Source organism: Scylla paramamosain, chromosome 11, assembly GCF_035594125.1.
Source record: "Scylla paramamosain isolate STU-SP2022 chromosome 11, ASM3559412v1, whole genome shotgun sequence".
In the NCBI taxonomy this organism is placed as follows: Eukaryota; Metazoa; Arthropoda; class Malacostraca; order Decapoda; family Portunidae; genus Scylla; species Scylla paramamosain.
This window is the reverse complement of record NC_087161.1, coordinates 247501-255000: the sequence shown is the minus strand read 5'-3', so window position 1 is coordinate 255000 and position 7500 is coordinate 247501. Positions and strand designations below refer to the sequence as shown.

The window sequence follows — 7500 nt, the reverse complement described above, 5'->3', positions numbered from 1 at the left end:
TCTCTCTCTCTCTCTCTCTCTCTCTCTGTAAAGATAAAGCGAATCAATTGCTACGCTTTCTATTTTGAACTTTACAGCTTTATTGGGAAGAGAGAGAGAGAGAGAGAGAGAGAGAGAGAGAGAGAGAGAGAGAGAGAGAGAGAGAGAGAGAGAGAGAGAGAGAGAGGGGGAAAGATGTTGCTGTCATTGAAAGGTTAAATGGATGTATAGATGGATAGATAGATAGATAGATAAGTAGATAGATATATAGATAGATAGATAGATAAATAGATAGATAGACACAGACATATAGATAGATAAATAGGTAGATAGATAAATTATAAATAAAAGAAGAGATAGTATGACTGGCAGGCAAACAGACATACTGATGTAGAATATAGATAGAGAAAATACAAGAAACATGAACATTAGTTAAAGAAAAAAAAAAAAACGAAATCTCCTCTCCTTAGGTTTGTGATGGTGGTGGGGGTGGTGGTGGAGGTGGTGGAGTTGATCACACACACACACACACACACACACAAGTTATATTCAGTTAAAGCAAAAGTGATATTATTAGAGTCATTATTTTCTCCTAACAAGTAAAACCAATTGTTTTTTTTTTTTTCACAAGTTTGTTCTGTTTGACCCCCTTCTCACGTCCTTATTGAATTAACTCTCTCTCTCTCTCTCTCTCTCTCTCTCTCTCTCTCTCTCTCTCTCTCTCTCTCTCTCTCTCTCTCTCTCTCTCTCTCTCTCTCCTTCATGTCCTTAATTCATTTCCTGTCATTTTTATTCATCTCCTTCGTCTTCTCTTTGTGTGTTTCTCGTTCTCCTCTACGTATTCCATTTCGTCCTTCCTTTTTCCTTCCTTCCTTCCTTCCTTCCTTCCTTCCTTCCTTCCTTCCTTCCTTCCTTCCTTCCTTCCTTAACTTTTCCTTCCATTATTTCTTGGTTTCTTTAATTTTGTCATTTCCTTTTTACTTTGACTTATTACCTATCCTACGGTGTTTATTTTTTTCTTTCAATTTACATTTTTTTCCTTTATACCTTTTTTTCCTTTTTCTTGTCTTCCTTCCTTCCTTCCTTCCTTCCTTCCTTCCTTCCTTCCTTCCTTCCTTCCTTCCTTCCTTCCTTCCGTTATTTAATCCATATTTTTTCCATCCATCTTTCTTTACTTCTTGACAGGCTTTCCTTAATCCCTTTTTCATATCTGTTATTTTTCCTTTTATACCATCTCCTCCTTTTACCTTCCTTCCTTCCTTCCTTCCTTCCTTCCTTCCTTCCTTTCTTCCTTCCTTCCTTCCTTTCTTCCTTCCTTCCTTCCTTTCTTCCTTCCTTCCTTCCTTCCTTCCTTCCTTCCTTCCTTCCTTTTCTCATAACTTTTGGTCTTTCAATTACGGAAAAAGTAAATTTCTGTTCTAAAATTTTCATAACTTTTGTAATTGTAGTTGTGACATGTTACGAGAGAGAGAGAGAGAGAGAGAGAGAGAGAGAGAGAGAGAGAGAGAGAGAGAGAGAGAGAGAGAGAGAGTCCCTATCTCATTAAGAATTATGATGTGCAATAAAGCATAATTTTAGCTTCAGTTTTACAAGGCTTAATATCTCTCTCTCTCTCTCTCTCTCTCTCTCTCTCTCTCTCTCTCTCTCTCTCTCTCTCTCTCTCTCTCTCTCTCTCTCCGCCATTAATTTTCTTTATGCTTATTTATATTATACAACACCAACTACTACTACTACTACTACTACTACTACTACTACTACTACTACTACTACTACTACTACTACTACTACTACTACTACCCTCCTTTCATCCATCCATACTTATCTTTTTCCTTTTCTTCTATCTCTTCCTTCCTTCCTTCCTTCCTTCCTCCCCCACCAATTTTTTTTTTCATTCTGTTATTCCTTCTTTGTTTCCTTCTCTCTATCACCACCACCACCACGACCTCCACCACCACTGCCAGTCACCACCGCCACAGTCATCACCATAATTAACACAGTCGCGTTCCTCACCACATTCACCACAATTATCGTTATTACATTACCACACCACCACACAAGCTCCTCCTCCTCCTCCTCCTCCTCCTCCTCCTCCTCCTCCTCCTCCTCCTCCTCCTCCTCCTCCTCCTCCTCCTCCTCCTCGTACGTTGCCAGGAACACGAAACATTTAATTGTACTGTTTGGTGGTGGTGGTGGTGGTAGTAGTAGTAGTCGTAGTAGTGGTAGTAGTAATAGGAGGAGGAGGAAGAGGAGGAGGAGGAGAAGAAGTATACTAGCAGTAGGATTAATGGTAATGATTGCGGTGGTGGTGGTGGTAGTAGGAGTACAGTAGTAGTAGTAGTAGTAGTAGTAGTAGTAGTAGTAGTAGTAGTAGTAGTAGTAGTAGTAGTAGTAGTAATTGTAGTAGGAGGAGGAAGAAGAGGAGGAGGAGGAGGAGGAGGCGGAATAAAGAATATGGCGTCAGTTTAGCTTCCTATGTACGTGACCAAAATACTGAGAGAGAGAGAGAGAGAGAGAGAGAGAGAGAGAGAGAGAGAGAGAGAGAGAGAGAGAGAGAGAGAGAGAGAGAGAGAACTAGATATTAGGGGTAATACATATGCGTTGTGCTTTTCTTTTTGATATTTCATAATGACATTTTTCATGTTGAATGTTAATAACCACCGTAGATCAGTAATCCTCTCAGCTTAAATCTCTACTCGGCTCGTTTTTGATAAGCCTTTCCAGTTAATTCTCTTTTGTTTTTCCCTTCCTCCTTCCCTCACTCCCTTCCTCTCATCCTTCTTCCTTCTTTTCCTTACGTCTTTCTTTCTTATTTTCCGTTCTTTTTACTTATCATTATTTATCGCCTAAAACTCAGTGAAGTGCAATATACTTTTTTGGTCACTTAAAGAAACGTGACAAATATTTCCCATAAGCTAAATGAAATGTGGCTGGAGTTATCCGTAGACGTAAGGGAATACAGGCACCAACTTCACCATGAGCTTCATTTTACGGAACATGGAAACATTCAGGACCGACTCACTGTAATGGGGCGTGGTGGTTGACAAGCGGCACCCGTAGACTTAGTGAAGCGTGGCAGGCTTCCACCGTAGACTTTATGAGAAGTGGCGCGCTGTACTCGTTGGTATAAGTCAGTGAAACGGTAGCCTTCTCTCGTTGACTCAATGTGTGTATCTTCTGAAGACTCGTTGGCTGGTACTACTACTTCATCATCATCATCATCATCATCATCATCATCATCATCATCATCATCATCAGGTTGTCTGGTTTCACTAAAGGCTAAAGACTTCAGTGTTTTTTTATTCTCCATTAATTTTCTGCCTGTCTTCCCAGTTCTCTCTCTCTCTCTCTCTCTCTCTCTCTCTCTCTCTCTCTCTCTCTCTCTCTCTCTCTCTCTCTCTCTCTCTCTCTCTCATTTTCTTCGCTTTCGCCACTAAATTTTCGTGTTTTTATGTAATTCATGTAATGCGATGTCTAATTATTATCATTATTATTATTATCACTATTATTATTATTATTATTATTATTATTATTATTATTATTATTATTATTATTATCATCATGATTATTATTTTATTATTATTATTATTATTATTATTATTATTATTATTATTATTATTATTATTATTATTATTATCTGTGTAGACGTGTGTGTGTGTGTGTGTGTGTGTGTGTGTGTGTGTGTGTGTGTGTGTGTGTGTGTGTGTGTGTGTGTGTATCATCCCTCCTTTGTCTTTACATTTCTTGAACATTTTCGTATTTTTCTTTCGTTCTTTTTTCCTTTTTTCTCCATTTCGTTCCACTGTTTCTGGTCGTTGCCCTTCTGTCAGTGACGTCTCTCTCTCTCTCTCTCTCTCTCTCTCTCTCTCTCTCTCTCTCTCTCTCTCTCTCTCTCTCTCTCTCTCTCTCTCTCTCTCTCTCTCTCTCTCTCTCTCCTCCCCTCCCCCTCATGTCCTTTACCGATCTTCTCCTTACTCCCTCTCCTCCCGGTCTCCCCTCTCACTCTCCCCTCTCTCCCCTTTCCCTGCTGACAATTGATTACAAGCACATTGCCCTCTGGCCGTCACGGTCGTGGTGAAGTAATCCTGCCTGACAGATTTGGTGATGACCTGTGGTGAGTGGGATCATTGTTGTGGTGACTGGTGGTGACTTATGAATGTTTTGATTGTTGTCATGATTGTGGTGGTGGTGGTGGAAGTGGTGAATGTGGTGATGAGTGGTGTCATGAACGAATGTGATGAGTGTGCGAGTGAAAATGATGATTGTAGTGGTGAGTAAAGTGATGATTGTGATTGTGATGATTGTGATGAGTCTATATAGTGGCTCTATGTAAATATAGTGATGATTTTGTGATGAATGAGAGTATGGTAGTGGTGAATGTGGTGATCTGTGATGAATGTGATTGTGGTGGTGACTGTACGTAGGGGTGATGCTGTGGTGATGAGTGTGGTGTGAATGTGGTGACTGTGGTGGTGATGAGGGGTGAGTGCTGTAGTTGTGAGTGGTGGTGCTTGTAGGAAGTGGTGGTGATGGTCGTGGTGGTGGTAGTGGTGATGGTAAAAATAGTAATAATGGTGATGGTGGTGGTGGTAGAATTAATAGAGGTGATAATAGTAGTATACGTAGTAGGAATAGTAATAGAAAGTAATGGTGATAGTTATAATAGTAGTAGTAGTAATGGTAGTAATAGTAGTAGGAAAAATAACAGTGATAGTGAAGGTGGTGGTGGTGGTGGTGGTGGTGGTGGTGGTGAATGGTGTATCCCAGTACCTCTCTATCTATCAACCTGTCTGTCTGTCTGTCTGTGTGTCTCTCTATCTATCTTCAGTTGATGTCAATAATAATTCATGCCTCGATTATATTCATGATGATTTGCTTCGTTTGCATGTATAATGTTATATATAATTTCAGGAGCAGTAATTACATAGCATATATATTCCTTCAGTTCCTAGCAGAGTTTAATTACTTTTTTAATATAATCATAGGTACTAGATATGAAACGCTGAATTTGCACTCCATTCAATATTTCCTCTGTGTGACTGGAGGAAAAACAGTAACAATAAATTAAATGAAAAAAATATATATAACTAAATGAATAAGGAATTATTATTGTTATTAATATTTATAGTGTGTAAATTTAGCGTTTTATTTTAATTTATTTTCAAGTAGATGTGTATTACTTTTAGCCTTTCTTTATGATAGTTATTATTATTATTATTATTATTATTATTATTATTATTATTATTATTATTATTATTATTATTATTAATATTATTATCATCATAGCTGTTATTATTGTTATTACCTCTTCTAATCCTTGCCTGGGAATGAATATAGACAATAAAGAAAGAAAACAAAAAGGCATAGGGAATGATAAAACAGAAGGAATGCATAGAAATAGAAATAATATTCAGAATGCCAAGAAAAAAAAAGAAAAGACAATGAAATATACTAATAAATAAGAATAATGACAGTAGAAGTAACAATGACAATAATAGCACGTAGATATTTAAGTATTCTAAGTATTAGTTTTAAGTGTTTGTTTGCTTGACTACTTAAGACTTTGCTTACTTGCAACCTCTTCACGTGTCTCTCTTGTCCTCTTTCTTCCTTTTTTTTTTTTTCCTTTCATTTAGAAGTAAGAAAGAATAAATGAAAGAAACACAAGTAATGAGAGATTTTTCCTTTTTCTTGTTTTTCAGATTGTAAGTGAGAGAGAGAGAGAGAGAGAGAGAGAGAGAGAGAGAGAGAGAGAGAGAGAGAGAGAGAGAGAGAGAGAATATGCATGTTTGTGTTTATATGCTTGCATGTTTGTGTATGCGTGTGTGTGTGTGTGTGTGTGTGTGTGTGTGTGTGTGTGTGTGTGTGTGTGTGTGTGTGTGTGTGTGTGTGTGTGTGTGTGTGTGTGTGTGTGTGTGTGTGTGTGTGTGTGTGTGTGTGTGTGTGTGTGATCCTTTGGTCATACACGCACACACACACACACAGATACACATTTTTCCACGGCCTCCTAGACATAGCTTTAAATATTCACACTCTCACTTTTGTTGTAAACCGAGAGAGAGAGAGAGAGAGAGAGAGAGAGAGAGAGAGAGAGAGAGAGAGAGAGAGAGAGAGAGAGAGAGAGAGAGAGAGAGTAAAAGTGTGTGTACAAACATAACCAAAAACAGCCACGGGATCTGCTCTATGTACGTATGTATGTATGTATGTACGTCTTTGCATGTATACCTTAGCAGGCAGAAACGTACACACGCACACACGACTTCCGGCGAGTGGTGAGTACATTATTATTATTATTATTATTATTATTATTATTATAATTATAATTATTATTATTATTATTATTATTGTTGTTGTTTGCAGTAGTAGTAGTAGTAGTAATAGTAATAGTGGTAGTCGCAATAGTAGTCTTACGGTGACTACTACTACTACTACTACTACTACTACTACTACTACTACTACTACTACTACTACTACTACTACTACTACTACTACTACTACTAAAGGTGAGTCATCATCCCTCACTATAGGATTTCTTATCAACAGGTTTGTTTGTTTGTCACCATTATTAATTATTTATTTATATGCCCGTCTAATTATTATTATTATTATTTACGTCAAGGTGTTTATCTATATATATTTGTTTAAACACGTATTTGACTCTTGTTTACGTGGCCTCGCATGCCAGAGAAAGAGAGAGAGAGAGAGAGAGAGAGAGAGAGAGATTTCCCAGGATGACAGCGAGATCGGATAATCGCATTGACCTCGCCTTTTATAAACTTGGCACCCTACTCGTAAATCACTCCATATTTTGCCACGTCCGGAGCTTTTGGCACCCCGCGCGGCACTCCTGCTGGCACTGTCCTTGTGGCACAGTGAGGTAATGGTGCCAATGATGGGCGGCAAAAAGTGGACGCGAAGTGCCAACCTATGCCTTTATCCGTCATGTTTGGGTGGCGCGAATGACAGAAAACGGTTCCTAATGAGGAGATTTTATGAATTTTTTTTTAAGGGTAACTGGTACAAATGAATCTTTACTGCTTGGATCAGTCGGTGCCCATGCCTGCCTTCTTCACTCGCGGACCGGGTGCCCTCAGTGATGCAAGGAATAGAAATGCTGAGGGGATATTATTATTGCCAGACTTAAATAATCGAAGGTAAAACGCAAATGAAGGCTAAGAAGAAGAGGAGGAGAAAGAAGACGGGAGATGAAGAGGAGGAGGAAATTAAGGAAAGACAGCGAGGACGTGAAAACATGCTTGTTCATTCATTACTCGAGAGTAAGAAAGGGAGGGAGGGAGGGAGGAAAAGACCAAACGTAAGGTAAATGGAGGAAGCAGGAGGAAAAGGAGGAGAAAGTGGAAACATAGTAGGAGAAGGAAGATAAACATAAGAAGAATTGGAAAATGAGAAGAGGAGGTGGAGGAGAAAATACGTATTAGTAAGAAACGAAGGAATTGAAGAAGAGAAGACTGGTGGTGGAGGAAGAAGAGAATAGGAAAAGAGAAGGAGATGGAGAGAGGACAT

The 7500-nt window shown here is 38.7% G+C and overlaps 2 protein-coding genes across 4 annotated transcripts in view; one reads left to right on the top strand and one right to left on the bottom strand.

Annotated features, from left to right (window-relative positions):
- The window catches only part of LOC135104718 (adenosylhomocysteinase-like 1), a 146338-nt gene that overhangs the window by 61855 nt on the left and 76983 nt on the right, over positions 1-7500 (top strand). The gene's annotated exons all lie outside the window — the stretch shown is intronic.
- LOC135104721 (required for excision 1-B domain-containing protein-like) overlaps positions 1-7500 on the bottom strand; it is a 76826-nt gene that overhangs the window by 68758 nt on the left and 568 nt on the right. The gene's annotated exons all lie outside the window — the stretch shown is intronic.